Consider the following 22,439-nt stretch of genomic DNA (forward strand, 5'->3'; position numbering starts at 1 on the left):
GCGAGGGGGATTCATGCCACTTTGGCTAGAAAAACCACAGTGTGCCAAGTGCATCATCCATGATGCCACTGGCACCCCTTTCATTAGGGTGTTGGAATCCCCAGGGGGACAGAATAAGTGAACGGCAGGGTAGCCAGACCCCCGTGGAAACCACAACAATGCTGCATAAATGCAGCCAATACCTGGGCCTCCTTAGGCTGATGAGATGTAGGGAAGACTGGTGCAGAAGCGGTCCTGCAGGATCAGTAGTCGAATCTCCTAGGGTTGAGTGGATGACACTGATGTGTGGGGTGAAGCAGTCCTCCAAAAGCACACCAGCTTCAGACCTGATGTGGTGAGTAGAAGTTTTTCTGGGCTCATATAATATAACGTGCATTCCTTATTGTGCTGAGAATCTTTTAGTGGGTGGATGGCAGGATATGAGGTAGGATATTTATAGATTAATGATACCAACCCTGGGAGCTTCCCTTTGGAGCTCCAGCTCGGTGGCCATCTTCTGTATGCCATTTTGTGAAAGTGAATCAGCTTACGTTGCTCTACCCTGCTGGCTTGATCCCTCCATGCAAGCCCAATACTTTTCTCAGATCCAAGCAATCTTTGTCCTTTCTAGTTTACATAAGAAGTTATCCTCCTGATCTACAACTTTCTCACAGAACAATTTCCACTTTTATTATTTGAAGTGAATAACATTTCAGGGTAAAAAAGAGACAATGTGGTGAAAAGCAGACTTACTCTATTTCAATTAAGTTGGCTAGGACAACAGCATGGCACCGATTTGATAGTTCCCAATGTGTTAATCATAGCCCAGCTCTTCTCTGACATGCACGCCTTGTGAAAAAACACTTTTTAAAATATATTTTGCCACAAATTTTCTTCTGAGTTCCTTTTTCTGGTTCCTACCCACTCTACCTGCCCCACCCATTAACTTTGCTCTCACCTCTAGCCCGAGGTCTTTGAACTAAAACAATAGTAGCCAATAGGTCACATTTCTTGTCCTGACAATTCCTAATTTATGCCTTACAGCCAGCAGAGTACGTTGATTTAGTCTACTGGATATTGTAGCTTTGATCTGCAATTCGAAGCGAAAAGGCTTTATCTGCCTTGGCCATCCAAGAACAATGGTCTTGGGCTACACAGGTACATTGTGGGTTAAAATGAGACTATTCCTTACGAATTTAAGGCTGGTTGCTATGTCTTGAGCTAGTCTCACAGATTCCTGGGCACTTGGCCACATCCTGATGACTATTCACAGTGCCTAAATATGACCCACATTTTGCCTTTCTCATAATTAAAAGATTATAAATCACTCAGCCCTGCCAGCCAGGAAACATCAAGCTACCTTAAACCATGTGGATCAAAAAGGCTTCACGCTCAGTTTTTGATTTATTTAAGGTACGACATGACCCGTGAGCATTCCTATGCAACAGAAAAAAGGAAAACATCTGTGGAATAATTGACATCGCAGTGCAAAGCCAGTGGGTTGGAATTACCTACCAACTAACATTTCATAAGCATTTAAAAACAAATATGATTGGGTCTGAAACCATCATGCTTGTGCCACTATGTATTCAATATCTAGTACTTAGAAGCAATTGCATTCTAAATGGTTGTTTTCATGTTACTTGGAACATCTGAAAACAGAAGCGGCTCCAGAAATGAACGTGCTTTGCATGAGCTTTTGAGGATGGTGGAAGCTTAATATAATCAATCACCCCATGGCACAATAATGTTCCTGGCAGTTAACAGAAAATAAGAAATCCATGTAGCTTAAGGTCCATTCGTAATGCAAAATGTGTTTTAGGAAAACTAAAGATTTGATTAATAAGGAATAAGATTCGCTCTAGCAGCACCCTCTGGCTCCAGCCACAACTCAATGGCAAAAGTCAATCGGTCTGGCCATTTGCATATCTATGTACCTCAAGCCTCTACTAGATGTCCTTCTTGAGTCAAAAGCATCAGCTTGAAGTCATTAACAAGGCTATAGCCTGCACAACGTTATGTACTGTCCCTCTCAAGTTAGAAGCTACTGCTATACAAGTCTATCACAAAGATGCAATAACTGAGGTTGTTACTAAATGTCCCTCTCAGGTCCGATGCAACTGTTTCAAGTATCCTTTACAAAGTTGAGTAAGCGTAGCTTCAACAGAAAAGTGCACATGTACACGTTTGCTACTGTAATGAATTGTGCTTGTTTATCTATAGAACCAGTAAATACAGTAATGCTGATATATGATGATGAATCAATTTTGCAACTTTCAACATATCTCTTGCTATAATATGGAACCTTTGTGAAGAAAATCTAATATATAGATATATAGATATCAAAATAATTCCCTTGCAGGCATAGAGTGACGCATAAATTATGCAAAAAAGAAGGAGAGAACTCTGGGTAGTTCTCAAGTTTAGGTGGAAGGCAGCTCCTGTACAGAGCACCATCAACACCAGCAACACTCTCAATTTGCTCACCTCAAATGTCCCTCTCAGGTCTGATGCAACTCTTTCAAGTATCCTTCACAAAGTTGAGTAAGCGTAGCTTCAACAGAAAAGTGCACATGTACACGTTTGCTACTGCAATGAATTGCGCTTGTTTATCTATGGAACAAGTAAATACAGCAATGCTGATATATGATACATATCTCTTGATATAATATGGAACCTTTGTGAAGACAATCTAATATATATATATATATATATATATATATATATATATATATATATATATATATATATATATATATATATATATATATATATATATATATATATATATATATATATATATATATATATATATATGTTTGCACACACCTCCGTAATCCTTGCGGAGGTCAAAAAAGGACGGCACTCCAAGTTGTTGTTTTCACCAACAGTGGTTTATTGGCAGACCCCCCTGCCCTCTGACATACGCGTTTCACCGATTTGGCTTCTTCAGTGTCAGCCATTCATTGTGTACACTGTCGTTAAATCCCCTACCACTTCCCCAAACATAGAAAGTGGACTGTTGCTCGCCTTGGTGGTTTTTGGCGGCCATATTCAAACGTGCAATTTCACAATTCGTTTGTAGCATTGTATTACAATGTTAACAGGGGTATATAATGACATTTGGAAAAAGTGCCAGTGCAAAAGTGCATATAATAATAAAAATATTAAAAACAATTAGTTGATTATCAAGGCAAGTTGTCAACAGACATTCATTCACACATATACATACATTTTTTACTCTGTCTCTGTGTCCACCTTATTTAACATGATTTCATTGTGGCAGTTTCCAGAAAATGTAAATTGTTTTGATTTTCACATAGTTGGTAGATTCACCCATTATATATAGCCCTGTATGGGCTAAGTGGACGGTTTATGTGTATGCCTTGTTTTGTCAACACACATTATGGAGCCCTGTATGGGCAAGGATCCATATTTGTCAATTCATGATACCAGTTTTTGTGCTGCTAACTCAGAAATTACATGTATTAAATTACAGGTCTTACTTGTTCTTATTGCAATGCAGATTTTCTCTTCCTGAACCAATCTGGGAGTAGATTTTAACTATTCTAAATGGACCCAAAGCTCTTCATCGTTGATGAGCCCTTTGGGCTGCATGCTTTGAAGGTCAATGATGTACCTGGACTCCATTGCCCTATGAAAAAAAAAATATATATATATATATATATATATATATATATATATATATATATATATATATATATATATATATATATATATATATATATATATATATATATATATATATATATATATATATATATATATATATATAACCTACTGGCAGTCGCCAGTGGGTACTTATAGTTAGGACCTATTATCCATAGGAAAATTGCAACATTCTATTTGGAATAACTTTGGCGTCGATTGATGAATCTTCTTGAAATTTTCCAAATTTTGGCAAGCTCAGTTCTGCTCCTTTCCTGACATTTTGGGGGTGATTGGTGAAGCGGGTGCCAAGAAAAAAGGGGGGTCCCAAAACATTTTTCCCCACGCAATTTCCCATAGGATCTCTAGCCACGGCTACAGCCCGAACGGATGAATGGAATTACACGAAATTTGGCAGAGAGGTAGTCCTCAGTTCCGACTTGTGCCTTTCGCTTATCTGGTGTCAATCTGTTCAGTAGTTTCTTTGAAAATTATAATTCTCACTTTTATTGGAAATCCTGAATACGAGTTAGAGAAACGTGAGTAAGGTGGGGATTTGTGTACCCTGTCCTGAAGAAGGTGTTTTTACACCAAAACATGTCGACGCACACAGAGAGGAGGTAACGTACATTGACTGCGGCACAACCTCCCACTTTTTAATTTTAATAGCACCAGCCTGGGGGCTTATTAAATATTTTTTAGTCACCCCACGAGCCAGGTCCTTTTTAACCTTCACTTAGTTTTAAACCCCACCATACACTCACTTAAAAAACAACCCCTCACCTGCACCACACATAGTTCATCAAGTGCTCCCACATACCCATAGGTCGCAGCACGCCGTACCCCGTAGAGGGCTACGATGACCCCGATGATGAAGCATGACACCAAGGGGCCTGTTGGTGTGTGAGGGGACCTAAAAACAAGGAGGGTGCTCCCACTGCGGAGACCAAACCCCCAACACGAGGAGTGGATTCTATTTGTTTATTTACATATGTCTAGGGAGAACAAATCCATTTCGATTTATTTTCTCTCTCTCCCCCTTTTGTTATTGACAGTGGGTGTATACCAGCCATGAGGGAGTTTGTGTGTGCCGTTCTGACAAATAGCCTTGGAACTAAGAAATCACCACAATTAAATCTGGGCAATGTTTTGTTGTTATGTTTTCCTGGAAGCGTAAGTGGAGTGGAGTGGGTTGGCCTGACAAAATGGCTGCCAACAGTTCCTGGTTTCGAGTGTTTACAACCGCTTGACAGCCAATTAGAATTGAGCGCGTGATCGGGACAATGAGCTTATCCTGTGCCAAAGGAAAAGTGGGCTAGCCCATTGAGCTTTACTTTGTGATATAGTCTGAAGGAGCATAATTTGAGTCAAATTGCAACAGAGCAATGCTAAAAGAATATTAATTGACAGCCCCTATTTATGTATCTTTTTTGCATGATATCTTTTAGGGAAACATGACTGGAAGGGAAGCTAAAGCTATGTTTAGGCCAGACCTAAAACTACCAACTGCATTGTTGTTGGTCATCCCTCTCCCACTCCCCTTAGGCCAGCACCTATACACCAGCAACTCCCATGTAGGCTTCTCCTCTGTTTCATAACTGGCACAAGGTGCACACACACACACATACACCCATACACGTGTTACCATCCTTGTGGGGACTATGTGTGAATACCTGCCTTGTGGGGACTAACCTTTCCCATTTGTTTAAAAATATGCCATTAACAGAAAAATGTTAAGAAAAAATTCCTAATACAGGATCCTGCTTCAAATTTGCAAATATATTGTTTTATGATCGCGCGCACAGAACCATCATTGTGGGGACTTCAACATGTGTTACCATCCTTGTGGGGACTTACTCAATAATTATCATTTGTGATTGAATGTCTTCATAAAGAAATGGCTAAATGTAATTTTTCAATGTTGTACTTAAATTGCATGATAGTTTAGTCATATGTGTATAGCTCATTGTGTCCTATGAGCAGACAGAAAATAGTTTGTGATGATAATGCATTTTTCAGCAGAAGCCTATAGCATATGTAGTCCCTGGAAAGGGATGTACAGTTATTTGGCCTGTTACTGAGTGCTCAAAAAAAAATTAGGATTAAGGAAACGACACAACATTGAATTAATTTAGAGGCCAAAGATCCTGCAATGTGGTCTGATAGGAAAGCCAAGTTGAGATTACCTAGTTCCGTTTCATCAATCTCATTACTAGGCATAATGTTTTTGTATGTCGGTGCAATAATAATTCCCAGAGATATGGTATGATATTATTGTTATGTTCTACAACTGACAGAGAGAGTCTGTGATTATAGTAATTTTTAAGCCACTGCAGAGATAATGTGTGATTTTGAAATTTTGTTTAAATATAGTCACTCTCAGTTTCTATAGGCATAGTGTGTGATTATACTTATGTTCAAGTCCACGCATACACAAAGTGTGGTTCTACTTATACTTAAGTCCCCACAAAGATGGTATTTGATGCTAGTTATGTTTAAGTCACATGAGATAGTTTGTTATTAGAGGGATGCCCAGGTTCTCACATAGATAGTGTGATTTTAGACATGCTCAAATCCTCCAAAACAGTGTCTGAATATAATCATGTTTGGTTATAGTCTGGCTGATGTCCCCCTACAGGTCCCCCTACAGAGAGTGGACAATGACAGTCATTATGCAGATCCTGGTAATATAGCGTGTTATTATAGAAGGGTGTAGGTCCCCATAGAAATAGTTTGTAATTATTGTAATGTACAAGTCCTCACAGAGATAGTGTGTGATTATTGTAATGTTAAAGTCCCCACAGAGATAGTGTGTAATTATAGGGATGTCAGGTCCCCACAGAGATAGTGTGTGATTATAGGGATGTCAGGTCCCCACAGAGATAGTGTGTAATTATAGGGATGTCAGGTCCCCACAGAGATAGTGTGTAATTATAGGGATGTCAGGTCCCCACAGAGATAGTGTGTGATTATAGGGATGTCAGGTCCCCACAGAGATAGTGTGTAATTATAGGGATGTCCAGGTCCCCACAGAGATAGTGTGTAATTATAGGGATGTCAGGTCCCCACAGAGATAGTGTGTAATTATAGGGATGTCAGGTCCCCACAGAGATAGTGTGTAATTATAGGGATGTCCAGGTCCACACAGAGATATTGTGTGATTATTGTCATGCTTACGTCCCCACAGTGATGGTGTGTGATTACATTCATGCTTAGGTCCCCACAATAATGTTGAATTGTTAGTCATGTTAAAAAAATCGCAAAACAAACATAAACAAGTCCCCGCTGGGATGGTGTGTCATAATTGTTATATTTAAGTCCCCCACAGAGAGTGTCATTATATTTATATTCAAGTCCCCACATAGAAAGTTTTATGATAGTGATATTCAAGTCCCAATACAAATATTGTATGATGATAGTCATACTGATGTTCATGTAGAAATAGTGTGCCATTACATTAATGCCCAGGTCCCCACAAATATAGTATTTAATGATAGTTACTCTAAAGTCCTGATTGAGATAGTGTGTGATTATATTCATGTTCAAGTCCCCTCAGAGAAATCGTATGATTATAGTTATGTTCAAATCCCACCAGAGATAGTTAGTGATCATAGTTATGTTCAAGTCATCACATATAGAATGTTATGATAGTCAAGTTCCCAGAGAGATAATGTATTAATAAAGATATGCTTAGGTCCCTGTAATGATAATATGTTATTATAATGATGTCCAGTTGTCTGCACAGATAGGGTGTGATTAAAGTCAAGCTCAAGTCCTGCATGGATGGTATATGATTATAGTGAAGACTAGGCCCCCAAAGAGATAGTGTGTGATAATAGGGATGCCCACATTTCCATGAGATAGTGATTGTAAACCTGCAGAGAAAGTGCATGATAACTGTCAAGCTCAAGTCTCTCTACGGAAAAAATCTTTTATAATAGACATGCTCATGCCCCTGCATATATAGTAGGTGATGATAATAATATTCAAGACCTCCCAAAAGAAATAGTGTGTGATTATAGACATGCCAAGGTCACCAGTGAGATAGTGTGTGATGATAGTCATGTTTAATTCCCCAAAATGATATTGATGCCCTGATTCCCCCAGAGATAGTGTGCAATTATAGGGATGCCAAGTTCCCCACATAGATAGTGTGTGATGATAGGGATGTCTAAATTCTCAGAGAGATGTGTGTGATTATAGTGTTACCGCTGTCCACACAGAGATAGTGAATGAATAGTGAATATAGTCAAGTTCACAGCCCCTCAGAAAAGCTTGCATGTGACTGGTTATATTGATGCCCAGGTCCAAACAAAGATATTGTGTTATTATTGTGATGACCAGGTCCCCACAGAGATATTGTGTGATTACAGGGCTGCACAGGTCTCCACGGAGATGGTGTGTGATTATAGGTATACCAGGTCCCCATATAGATAGTGTGTGATCATAGTAATGTTGAAGTCCCCAAAGAGATAGTGTGTGATTACAGGGATACTAGGTCCCCACAGAGATGGTGTGTAATTATAGGGATATCCAGGTCCCCACAGAGATAGTGTGTCATTATACCAATGGCCAGGTCCCCACAGAGATAGTGTGTCATTATGCTGATGGTCAGGTCTGCCCAGAGATAGTGTGTGATTATAGGGATGCCAGGTCCCCACAGAGATGATGTGTAATTAAAGGGATAGCCAGGTCCCCACAGAGATAGTGTGTGATTATAGGGATGACCAGGTCCCCAGAGATATAGTGTGTGATTATAGGGATCCCAAGGTCCTCACCCTGAAAGTGTGAGATCATAGTCATAATCAAGTCTCCAGAGTGATGTGTTTGACGATAGTTATGTTAAAGATACCAAACAGATTCTATTAGTATGGTGGATTTGAAAAATAATGTATTCACTTGAGGGATCTATGTTTGACCTCCCACTCACACATTTAAATCATGGGTATTCCATTCAACTCAAGTTATAATTACTTGAGATAACTATAACTGGTGAATTGCAGTGTTACAGTTTTAAATGGCATGTTTTAACTGACATTTTCACCTAAATTATATGTACTATATATATATATATATATATATATATATATATATATATATATATATATATATATATATATATATATATATATCTCTCAAGTCCCACCAACTGCTGCCAAACTCACAGCGGGTGCCTTCACATGCGTAATGGTGAAGCTCACACCAATAAATCCCCGCTTTTTGTAGTGTAGCATCACACACTTGTGTTATATCACCCCACTGACTGCTGGTGGTGTGTGTGCCCGGTGAAAGCGTGCACTGACGGCTGCTGGTGTGTGTGCACGGTGGAAGCATGCACTGACAGCTGGTGATGTGTGTGCCCGGTGGAAGCGTGCACTGACGGTTGGCGGTGTGTTTCCGGTGGAAGCATGCACTGACGGCTGGTGGTGTGTGTGCCCAGTGGAACTGTGCACTGACGGCTGGTGGCGTGTGTGTCCGGTGGAAGCGTGCACTGATGGCTGGTGATGTGTGTGCCTGGTGAAAGTGTGCTCTGACGGCTGGTGGTGTGTGTGCCTGGTGAAAGCGTGCACTGATGGCTGGTGATGTGTGATGGCTGGTAGTGTGTGTGCCTGGTGAAAGTGTGCACTGATGGCTGGTGGTGTGTGTGCCTTGTGGAAGCGTGCACCGACGGCTGGTGGTGTGTGTGCCTGGTGGAAGCGTGCACTGATGGCTGGTGGTGTGTGCGCCTGGTGGAAGCGTGCACTGACGGCTGGCGGTGTGTGTGCCCGGTGGAAGCGTGCACTGACGGCTGGTGCTGTGTGTGCCTGGTGGAAGCGTGCACTGGCGGCTGGTGGTGTGTGTCTGGTGGAAGCATTCAATGACGTCTGGTGGTGTGTGTGCCTGGTAGAAGCGTTCACTGATGGCTGGTGGTGTGTGTGTGTGCGTGCCTGGTGGAAGCGTGCACTGACGGCTGGTGGTGTGTGTGTCCGGTGGAAGCGTGCACTGGCAGCTGGTGGTGTGTGCCTGGTGGAAAAGTGCACTGAAGGCTGGTGGTGTGTGTGCCCGCTGAAAGCGTGCACGGACGGCTGCTGGTGTGTGCCTGGTGAAAGCGTGCACTGACAGCTGGTGATGTGTGTGCCTGGTGAAAGCGTGCACTGACGGCTGGTAGTGTCTGTGCACGGGCGGTGACGATCAGCCCTCTATCATAATGACCCCCTAGAAATTCACTTGCCTCCCAAAAACACATACCCACCCTGAAAAATCCTTTGACACGTCAAAACCCACACCCATCCTCATTGCTGAAAAATCCCTTACCACTCAAAAACCTACATGCACCCTAAGAGATTTCCCTTGCCCCCAAAAAATCACACCCACCCTAAACCTTAAAAATTCCCTTGCCACCCAAAAAACCATACCCACCCTAAACCCTAAAAAATCCCTTGCCAACGAGAAACCCATACCCACCCTAAAAATAAAAATTCCTTTGCCGCACTAAGGCCCCCATTAGGATGACGGGCCCATCGTGGAAAGGGACCGCCCGCCATAAGGGCTGGTGTCCTGTGGCTGGCATTAGGATGCGCCCACCACAGTAGCAGGCGCATCCAGCATTCCTACCATTGTGGCGGGCGGTGCACTCAGCACCGCCTGCCACAATGGCAGGAAGGTATGCTGTGCACTTCCATGCACAACATGGCAGGCACCGCGCGGTACCTGCCATGTTGTGCATGGGACTGCTGGGGGGTACCATAGGTAACCCCCATGTGCACCCCTCAGCCCCCCAGAGTCCTTGGGGGCCTGCAACGGGCCCCCAAAGCAGACTCTGCATGCCTTTCTGTGGTGGCATTGCCGCCACGGAAAGGCATTGCAAAATGCCCATTCTAATATGGCTGGCGTTGTCTGATAGACACCGCCACCATACAGAACCCTTTTCCACCCGGTCGAAAGGAGACCGGGGCGGAAAAGCGGTGGACAGTCATTCCGTCCGCCGCGGACCCCCCAGCCATACTAATATGGCGGGGGTCATTCCGGCACGGATGGCGGGCGGATCGCCCCTGCCAGGCCGGCGGTGGCTACCGCTGGCCTGGCGGGGGTGATCCGTCTGCCATCCTAATGGGGCCCTAAACCTTAACAAATCCCTTGCCACCCAAAAACCCATACCCAACCTCAGCCCTAAACATTCCCTAACCAGCCAAAAAAAGATACTCACATTAAACCTGAAAAAGTACCTAAGCACTGAAAAACACACATCCACTCTAATCCCTAAGAATTCACTTATCATCCAAAAACCCATTCACCCAAAACCATAAATTTTCCTTGACTCCCAAAAATCCACACTCCCTCTAAACCTTAAAAATTCGTATGCCACTTTAAAACCCACATCCATCCCAAATGCTGAAAAATCCCTTACCACTCAAAAACCTACATGCACCCTAAACCCTAAAAATTCACTTGCCTCCCAAAAACCCATACCCATCCTTAAAAATCCCTTACCACTCAAAAAACATACAAACACTACACCTAAATGATTCATTACCACCCCAAAACCCATACCTAGCCTTAACTCTAAAAAATCCTGCCCCACCCAAACATCTATACCCACCCAAAACCCTAACATATCCCTTGCCCCCCAAAAATCCACACCCACCCTGAACCTTAAAATTTCCCTTGCCACCCAAAAAACATACCCACCATAAACCCTAAAAAATCCCTTACCACTCAAAAATCTACACCCACTCTAAACCCTAAAATTGCACATGCCACCCAAAAACCCATACCCACCCTGAAAAATCCCTTGCCACCCAAAAACCTAATACAAACACTACACCTAAACGATTCATTAACTCTCAAAAACCCATACCCAGCATCAACCCAAAAAAATTCCTTACCACCCAAAAATCCATACCCACCCAAAACAAAAAATATTTCCCTACACCCCATAAATTCACACCCACCCTAAACCTTAAAAATGCCCCTGCCATCAAAAAAACACACCCAGCCTAAACCCTAAAAAATCCTTTGTCAATCAGAGTCCAAGAACCACCCTTGAAATAAAAATTCCTTTGCCACACTGAAAATTCCTTGCAGCCCTAACCCCCAAAAATCCCATACCACCCAAAACCCCATACCTACGCTAACCTTAAAAAATTCATCACCTCTCAAAAACCCATACCCACCCTTACCCCATAAAAATTCAAAGGTCAACCAAAAAAGTATACCCAACCTAATACCTAAAAAGTACCTTAACACCGAAAAACACACATCCACTCTAATCCCTGAAAACTCACTTATCATCCAAAAACCCATACCCACCAAAACTATAAATTGTCCTTGCACCCCAAAACCCCACACCCACTCTCAACATTAAACATTTCTTTGCTACTTAAAAACCCACACCTATCCCAAATGCTGAAAAATCCCTTAAAAACCTACACCCACCATAAACCCTAAAAATTCACTTGCCTCCCAAAAACCCCTACCCATCCTGAATAATCCCTTGCCACCCAAAAACCCATACAAACACTACACCTAAATGATTCAATACCACCAATAAACCCATACCCAGCCTAAACCCTAAAAATTACCTTATCACCCAAAATCCCATACCCACTCAAAACCCTAACATATCCCTTGCCCCAAAAAATTCACACCCACCCTAAACCTTAAAAATTCCCTTGCCACCAAAAAACCATACCCACTCTAAGCCCTGAAAAATCCCTTGCCAATTAGAATGCCATAACCACCATAGAAATAAAAATGTCTTTGCCACACTAAACCTTAACAAATCCCTTGCCACCCAAAAACCCATACCTACCCTCAGCCCTAAATATTTCCTTGCTACCCAAAAAAACGATACTCACGCTAAACCCTAAAAATTCCTTGCGACCCTAACCCCCAAAAATCCCTTACCACTCAAAAACCCATACCTACCCAAACCCTAAAAAATTCCTCGCCTCTCAAAAACCCATACCCACCCTAACCCCATAAAAATTCACTGGTCACCCAAAAAAACTATGCCCAACCTAAACCCGAAAAAAAAGTACCTTACTACAGAAAAACACACATCCACTCTAATCCCTAAAAATTCACTTATCATCCAAAAACCCATACCCACCCAAAACAATAAATTGTCCTTGCCACCCAAAAATCCACACCCAACCTTAAACATTCCTTTCCCACACCCATCCCCAATGCTGAAAAATCCCTTACCACTCAAAAACCTACACCCACCCTAAACCCTAAAAATTCACTTGCCTCCCAAAAACCCATACCCATCCTGAATAATCTCTTGCCACCCAAAACCACATACACATACTACACCTAAAAGATAACTTACCACCCAAAAACCCATGCCCAGCCTAAACCCTAACATATCCCTTGCCCAAAAAATTCAAATCCACCCTAAACCTTAAAATTTACATTGCCACCCAAAAAAACATACCCACCCTGAACACTAAAAATCCCTTGCCAATCAAAAACTCATACCCACCCTGAATATAAAAAAATCCCATGCCACCCTAAACCCTAACAAATCCCTTTCCAGCCAAAGACCCATACCCATCCTAAACCTTAGAAAATACCCTTACCACCCAAAAAGATACCCACGCTAAACCCTAAAAGTACCTTACCACCCAAAAACACACATCCACTCTACTCCCTAAAATTTCCCTTATCATGCAAAAACCCATATCCACCCAAAACCATGAATTTACCTTGCCTGTCAAAACTCCACACCCATTCTAAACATTAAAAATTCCTTTGCCACTTAAAAACCCACACCCATCCAAAATGCTGACAATTCCCTTGCCACCCAAAAACCTATACCCACACTAAACCCTAAAAATTCACTTGCAACCAAAAAACGTACCCACCCTAAACCCTAAAATGTCCAATGCCACCCAAAAATCCATACTAACCCTAAACCGTAAAAAATACCTTACCACTCAAATACCCACACATTCCCTATAACCCTACATATTCCCTTGCCAACCAAAGAACCCATACCCAGCCTAAATACTAAGAAGCCCTTATCACATACAAACCTATCCTCAGCCTAAAGCCTGGAAATTCCATTGCCACCCAAAAACCCATACCCACCCTAAACTCTCAATATTCCCTTACCACCCAAGTTAAGTTAAAATTTGGTAGAGCGCAACAGCTGCCCCAGCAAAGGGGCGTCCCGGCGCTAAAGAACCACAGAATCATCGCATAGAGGGAGGGAACCAGAAGTCAGAGACCTAAAGGGGGGGAAAAAGAAAGGTTTTGACAGCTCGCCGGAAGGCAAACAGGTTTTCCATAGAGCGAATGTTTGCTGGCAGATTGTTCCAGAGTTTGGCTCCTAGAACTCTAAAGGAGCGTCCGCCTGTGCGAGCTAACTTTGTGCGGGGAACTGTCAATAAATGTTGGCCAAGAGAGCGCAGATTGCGCTGTGGCACATAAGGGGAAAGGAGAGGGCAGAGAAGTTCTGGGCGTCCAGTTTTGAGAATTTTGAAGATCATTACAAGAGCTTTAAACTGGATGCGGGACTCAATCGGCAGCCAATGCAGCTTTCGTATTGTGGCTCTAGCCGAACACCTACGGGGAAGTCCAACCAAGGTTCTGGCAGCGGTATTCTGTATGCGCTGCAGGCGTGCAATCTCAGCTTTGTTGGCGCCCAGGAGTAACACGTTAGCGTAGTCTAGGCGGGACAGAATTGTGGCTTGTATAATTGTTTGACGGACCTTGGAATCAAAGAAGCCAAGTATGGGATTAAGGCTCCTCATCAGGCCCACACAGGTGGCCGCTACTCTTTTTGTGTGGGTTTGGAAATTGAGTGATGAGTCCATCCAAACGCCTAGGTTTTTAACCAGGGATTTGGGAGGAGGAATGGTGCCTAACGTCAGAGGCCACCAGTGTTGATTCCAGTAGCTGGTGTTCTTTCCAAGGAGCAGTACCTCCGTCTTGCCTGCATTGAGCTGCAGGCAATTATCCGTCATCCATTGGGCTACGGCAGCCAGCCCATCCCTGAACCTCGCTGCAGAGATAGAGGGGCCCTCGGTAAGAGTGATAGCTAGCTGAGTGTCATCAGCGTATGACACCAGCGAGAGGCCCCATTCTCTGGCTACTGCTGCAAGCGTCTGAACGTATAGGTTAAAAAGGGATGGGCTGAGTGCGGAGCCCTGGGGAACTCCCTGTCCGATGGAATGGGACTGGGAGAGGAAAGGAGGGGCTGAGACCTGAAAAGACCTGTCCTCCAAGAAGGATCGGAACCAGTCCAATGCACGGTCCGAAATACCTGCCATGTTCAGACGATGAAGTAGAATGTTATGTGATACCGTGTCAAAGGCCGCGCTGAGATCGAATAGGATCAGCGCAGCACTTTGACCGGCATCAAGTATCGTCCGAAGATGTTCTGACGTGGCTAGGAGAGCAGATTCGGTGCTATGGCCTGGTCTGAACCCGTTCTGGGATGGATCTAGGATGTTGTTTAGATCCATATGCTTGGACAGGATGGTGTTGACGTGAGCCTCTGCAAGTTTGGAAATCCAGGGAAGCAGCGAAATGGGTCTATAATTTTCTGGTTTGGTGGGATCGAGGGTCGGTTTTTTGATGATGGGAGAGACCCGTGCTTGCTTCCAAGCAGTCGGGACATTGGCCGAAGAAAAGGACAGATTTAATATGGATGCTAAGGAAGGTAGAAAGAAATCCAGGGATTCTAAAAAGTGGACCTGTCTCATGGGGTCTGCTGGGGAACCAGATTTAACCTTCCTGCATAGTCCAGCTAAGTCTTCATGAGAAATCTCAGGTATAAGCTCCATCTTGGTGAATTTATTAATGGGAGGAGAGGAGCTGGGAGCTATAACAGAGTGGTTAGGGAAGGATTTGTAGATGTTTTGTACTTTGTTCACAAAGAAGAGAGCAAGATCCTCACATTGCTGTGCTGACATAGCGTTGGAGGAAGAGGATTTATTTTTCTGCAACTCATCCACAAGTTTAAAAACAACTTTGGAGGGGTGAACACTGGAATTCATTTCTTCCGCATAGAAGGTGGCTCTAGCGGATCTGATAGCTTTGTGATAAAGCTTTTGTTTGAGTCGGTTTCAAAAATACATATCCACCCTAAACCCTAAGGCAAACCCTACAACTCAAAAATCGGTAACCACCCTGCACCCTTAAATTCCTTATCACCCAAAAACGTATACTCACCCTAAACCATAAGATTTCCCTTGCCCCACAAAAATCCACACAATCCTAAAACCTTAAAAATGTCCTAGTAACTCAAAAACCCCTACACACCATAAACCCTACAAAATCCCTTGCCACCAAAAATACCACACCCATACTAAACGCTAAAAATTCCATTGAAACCCATAAAACCCATACCCACCGTAAACCTGTTCATTCGTCACTCGATGCCAGAATGGGTTTTCTTTTGACTGTTACTGGGTGCTCCCTTGTGTCTGGACAAAGCTATACTTCTCTGAAGATCTCTTATGAGTGTGAAACACATGTCAGGGGTTGTGCTGCAGTGTGATCAAAAGTGCTATTTATGGCACTTTCGGCCACATTTACGACCATTTTCATTTGCGACTCGCAATTTGTCAATTTTAATGACTCGCAATTAGTGAGTCGTAAAAGGAAATGTAGTAATGTGTCTCAGCTGCATTTTGCAATTCCTAGTGGAGTCGCAACTGACCTACCTCATCAATAATGATATACAATACTCCACTTTACAATACTCCACTATACAATACTCTACTCCATGCCACCCCACTCTATGCCACTCTGTGCCACCTTCTCCACAACATTTTGCTCCAGGCCAATCCACTGTGCACTCCTCTACTCTACGCTACTCTATGCTACTCTTCACCAACCTACTGTACTATACTGTACGCCACTCTATGTCACTGTTCTCAACTGTTTCCCAATCTACTCAACTGTTCACCACTCTACTCATCTGTTCACCACTCTACTAGACTCTATTCTACAACACTTTACTCCACTCTATGACACTATACTCTAATCTAAGACATTTAACTCCATTATTTGACACTTTACTCCAATCTACAACATTTTGCTCCAATCTATGACACTTTACTCCAACCTACGACAGTATACTCTATGACACTCCACCCTACGACAGGCTACCGACTTGCAAAATTGGGTTGATACATGCAACAACCCTTTTTAGCAGTCGCAGATGCACCGCATCTCCGGTTGTGACCATTAAAAATGGTCATACACTTGGGCGCAGAGACATGGGAATTAGGACCAAGGGCCACATGTATCAGCCTGATTTACAAAAGTAACTTACAATTTTGGGTAATTAAACTTTTGAGTAAGTTTACTACTTTTTGGCTGTTCACAATTTCGAGTAATTAAACATTTGAGTATGTTTACTACTTTCTGGCAATTCCCAATACATGTCTACTCCAAGCCGAAGGGGCCGGTGGCTGTACACTGTTGAGTAATTTATACTTTTGAGTAATGTACACTTCTGAATAAGTTTAATGATGTTTGGCTATTCACAAAATCTAAGTGTAAATGTACTTAAAAGTGTTATTTACACTCGAATTTTGTGATTACCCAAAAATGTTCTCAAAATTCTACATTTTTTCAAAAGTCAAAGTTATCTTTGTGAATCAGGCCCTTATATATTGTCCTAGTGTTTCTCTCTTGTTATCTTAAAGGTTTTTAATCCCCTAAACTAGTGTCAAAGTTACAATGTCCCAGTATGAGATATGTTTGCCTTGCTATCTGTACTGTCTCTCTACCATTGCCCTGGTCTAAGGCCATGTATTGGAATTTGTGACTCCTTGTTCCTGTGTCTCTTCGCCAGGGCACATTTATTCATGTCCCAAAGTTTGTGTTTCAATGTACTGGAATCAATGCAACCCTGTCTCATTGCAATTGTCTCTCTCTCTCCAAAAGCGTTTTCCTGCTTTCCCCATGCCTCCCACATGCACGTCTTTCTATGTCCATGTCTGTCTATGTTAATATTTGTCCATGTCCATCTCACCATATCTCACCATATCACCTGCTCAATGTTCTTTTGACTTCCTGTGCCTGTTTTCGCATCTATGTCTCCCTGTTTTAATGGATGCCCTTGTCTCTCTCTGATCCATGTTTTATAATTTAATTTTACCTGTGTCTCCTGTGTCCACGTGTTCCACATTCACCACTCCATGTTTATGTATGGCCACATCTACCTCCCCCTTCTCGTTGTCATTGTCTACCTCTACCCATAATTCCTCTTGTCTCAATCCACAGTGGCTGACTGCAACCCATCAGCAAATCATCTATTCAATGAAGGTTAGACCTGTATTTTCCAGGAATTGCTGGACGTTGTACTGAGTACACTTTCATTGTACCAGGAGCTTCCAAAAAGGGGGCGCTTTAATCAGAAAAGTATGTGTAGCATCCGTGGTGACTAATGCAGAAGCCAGGATGTGATAGGAACTTGGAGAGTAATAGTGACGAGTGCAGATAAAGCGACGTGCACAATCTGCAAAATGTTTTTTGTCTAGTGGAGAACACTGAGTTTCAACCCAGATGACAAGGTGTGAAATTTAGCATTTTACACTATCCAGTCAAGATTAATTATTCACAGTTCACAATCACACATTACAGACTTTACATGCTTATTTGTATACAGGCTTTGAACAGACCTGGAACTACAAATATCCTGGCTTCATGCTAAGCCATTAATTAGGCTATTCGTGTGAATATTCATCCTTCTTGGAGCTCTCGGATTTAGATTTGTCAAATTCAGATTGCTGCTGTGCCCATTACATGAGCCCTAAACATTTTATAATTGTAAACAAATTAGTATAGCATTAAAATATAGATAACTAGCAACTTGCAGTATCACAGCATTGTATATGTGGCGAAAGAGGGCCTGATATGAGAAATATATGTTGTCATAAAACAGAAAATAGTTTTTAAAATGAGTTATGTGATTAGGTGCACTTGCCATTCTTTTGATGGACACCTGCCTCTAAAGTAGGGTTAGTTGTATTGCATGGTAAAAGGTTCTGAATAAGCAAATCCACTTGAGAACATGTTATAAACTAGTACGAAATATCTCCTTCAAGTTACAGTTTAATATAACCCGGAATTTTAATTGGTAATCTTGTCTGCATATGGCTTCATTAAGGGGTGCAGACATCCATACATACAGCCCAAGCGGATTCCCTTCCAACAGCTGCAGCGCTGTGCTGCCGGGTTTCTCTTCCATTGCTTGCTGCTCTGTGGGCGCCGGTGCCAGGGCGTGGAGCAGGTCTGAATGGAGCTGGGAGCATCATGCACACGACCCTTTGTTATGCTGAACTCGGAATAGAGCACATTCACACCTGATTCTCAGCCACAGTCTGACCGCAGAGGCTGACAAAGGGCCTCTCATCCCCAGCTCAAAAGGAGTATGGGGGAGGGTTGACTCAAATAACTGGGCACGGAAGGGCTTCTTATCTTCAGAGGAAGAAAAGTTGCAGCAATGTCACCTGCAAATTCTCATCCACAATCCTACATTACCTACAGCTGGAAAAGTTAGTAAAGTCCGGAATCTGCTAAAGCACCCACAGCGCACCTGCATGCAGCCAACATTTTTCTGTTACGGTTTTGCAATATCCCAATTTCGTAAATGTTTCTTTCCATTCAGTCACACGACGGCTTGGGGGTACAGAGACCTGTTCATAATTTACCAATTAACTTACCCCGTTTTCTGTTCTAGTTTTGATATTGTAATATTTCTTTTTCAATACAAATTATTTCTTACTAACGGAGTCACCCGTTTTATAGACACACATTCTGTATGTACACCATTATTTGTTTTCATTTTATGTTTTACTTTTATCTTCATTATACCTTTGGCAAAAGATTGCCTTGAAATTTTAGGGGCATATTTACGAGTTCTGGCGCATCTCTGCATATACAGCAGAGATACGCCAGAACAAATGCGTCGCGCAAAACTACCCTTGCGTCACGGCAGAAGCACCGCATTTACAATGCGGTGCGCCGTGGAGCAAGGGTAGGCAGATGCGTGACGCATCTCGTGAGGTAAGGGTGGCGCATCGCTGGAGTCGCGTCGCAAGCGCGACGCAACTCCAGCAATGCTCTCGGCCGCCCAATACTTAACATGATGCGTCAGTCCTTACGCCTGCTTCAAGCAGGCGTAAGGAATTGGCATAGTAGCGTCGCAGAAGTGCCTGCGTGAAATCTTGTAGATTTCACGCAGGCACTTTTGTGAGGCGCACAGGCGCCGGAACGCCCACCCTGCGTGGGAACGCCCCCATTGTGGTGCTGGGCTTTATAACGTGACGCATCTCCCTAGATGCGTCACGTTGTAAATGCCTTGCAGGGATGCGCCACGTTTACGCCGCTGTTGCGTCACGCAAGGCGGCGTAAACATGGCGCAAGGGACTTGTAAATCTGCCCCTTAGTTGCTACCCTCATCTACAGCGTCTAACATGCCCGGACAGCGTGTAAAGATGTGCCTCATGCATAATTTTAGTGGCACCTGCTCCTCATGCTCAGCTTCAGTACTGAGTGCACATCCCTCCATAACAGAAGTTCCAAGTTCCATGGAGTGCCATGTTCAGAGCAGCAAACACCATAGTGTGCTTTCTGTGCATTGTTTGCATAGCTGCCGTCTCAGGCATGTGGCTCCTGCATATCTGCATATGTCCAGCATGTGTTTACTGTACATAGTGTGTGCAATAATGTGATTACAATATGGCTTCAGCATTAAACATGCACTTATTTCTACACTTGCGACAAAGACTTCACATGGACGTTGACACACCAAAATGCCAGGGGTAGTGACAGTGACATGACACACCCTTTTACCTTAATGGCATCACAAGAAGAGACCATGCAATGAATCTTCCCAGTCAGTGAGGCCCCATAACTATATCATAATGGCAAACAGTATTTGACAGCGCTGAAATTCCCAAATAGCTGTATGATTACTATGACAACACTACACAGAAATGTGCAATATTAGGATGCTGGTGTGATCTTTGAAAGTGATGGAAAGTAATACTTGCCATGAATTGTATCGAGCATTGTAAGTGAGTCAGGCCTCTTATATAAGGGTTCAGATGTGGTTTATGGTGTCTCCCCTTGAGAATATTGTGAATAAAATGGACTCAAATGCTGCATTTGAAGCACAATTTTCACATTCATTTGCTCAAAAGCCAAAGGCACTATAGGAACACTCATTAAATATTCAAATCCTTTATAGCGTGCCTAATCAATGAATCTTGATGCTTCCCGTTTTTTTCAAAGTGTGGATGGGTGCCCCCTATATGCCATGGATGCCGGCATGCCAATAATTACATACAATTTGGCACTGACAAAGTTTTGCCATTAAGGCCATCCATGAACCATGGCGGTGGGAAGCAGGAGGGGAACATCTGTTTTGAAATAATACCTCTAGTGTGTCAGTGCCAGTATTTTTTCGTGATTGTCATGCCTTTATGCCACAGTTGTCCTCCCTTAGGTGAAGAACTACCTCCAGCTAGCTAGTGGCGGCCTAAAAATGATGCCAGATGGTCAAGAATAGAAGTTAGGGATCTGAGCAGTAGTCAAGCAACTTATTATTATAGGCAAATATACTACCTACTAGTGTACAGTTATGTCATTGACCTTGGAGCAGAACACCACGTGATATGAAAGATTTTTATTTCAAAGAAATGCTACTCATATGGTGTTCTTGTAAAAGGTATATTATATGGAAAAAAGACCATTAAAAACACACACACAAACAAACATTGGCACTTTGTCAACATTGGTGCCTAAATGAATGTTTAAATCTGAGCTATCTTTGCTCTGCTTGAGGAAAAAAAGTATCACATCGAGTTGCAATATGCAGTTGTTATTTGGGGGGTTTGCTTATGTGGGGGCCAGCCTCATCACATAAGGTAAAGAATGTTACTGGGTTATTTCTTTTTCACAGTAAAGTATGCTTTGCTTTTAAAATTGTGTTATGCACTAATGTTAGTGGGCTCCAGTTTGGGATGTTACTGCAGTCGGTAGAAATCTACAGACCCTGGGGTCAGAAGTCAAAGCTACTCGGCTGGAGCTGGCAGTGTCAAGGTCTGGGCTCTTTGTCATTCAGAGCTGTGGGGGACAGCGCTCCTTCGCACCTCTTCCTGGGCCTCAAGAATGACAAAGGAAGCCCTCACCTTGCACATCGAAAGGAGGGGGAGGGGTTGCCACAGAGGATTGGGCAGGGATCCGATGGCTCGAGCTGTACTCCTTGAAAGTGTAATGGGAAAGGGTTTGCAGTGCCGGCCATGGGAGCTTTTAGTCTCAAGCCTGGGAGATGGTGAATTTAAGCACATGAAAGACTGACCTGGAAATTGTTTTTAAACATAGTCTACAAATCAATTTGTGGAAGAAACGGAGAATAATTAAAACAGTGAAACAAAAGACAAGCTACATTAAATCTGTTAATGTTTAAAAAACAAACTGTACTCCTGCATTACTGCGAAAGATTATCTGCAACATGCACACCGGGAACTGTCTAGAATGCGCCTGCGCTACTATCCTATTGTGAATTTTATGTGCAAAATGTCTGACCTTCCATTAAGTGCTATGATTTTCAGCACTGGATCGTCGCAAGCTTCTCCCTAAAACCGAAGTTGAGTGCAAAAACGCTGGGCTCATTCAGAGCAGAATATGAAATCATGGCTTTATTCTTTAGAGTAAAGAATTAGTACTGCATAACTTTTCTGATTGCAAATGCAGGACTACAAGCCTCCGAATGTAAACTACGCTTGGCGCCTTTCAGGACTATGTGCGACCATATCGAAGTCACACATCCTTGTAATATT

This window comes from Lissotriton vulgaris, chromosome 11 (assembly GCF_964263255.1).
Source record: "Lissotriton vulgaris chromosome 11, aLisVul1.2, whole genome shotgun sequence".
Lineage (NCBI taxonomy): Eukaryota > Metazoa > Chordata > Amphibia > Caudata > Salamandridae > Lissotriton > Lissotriton vulgaris.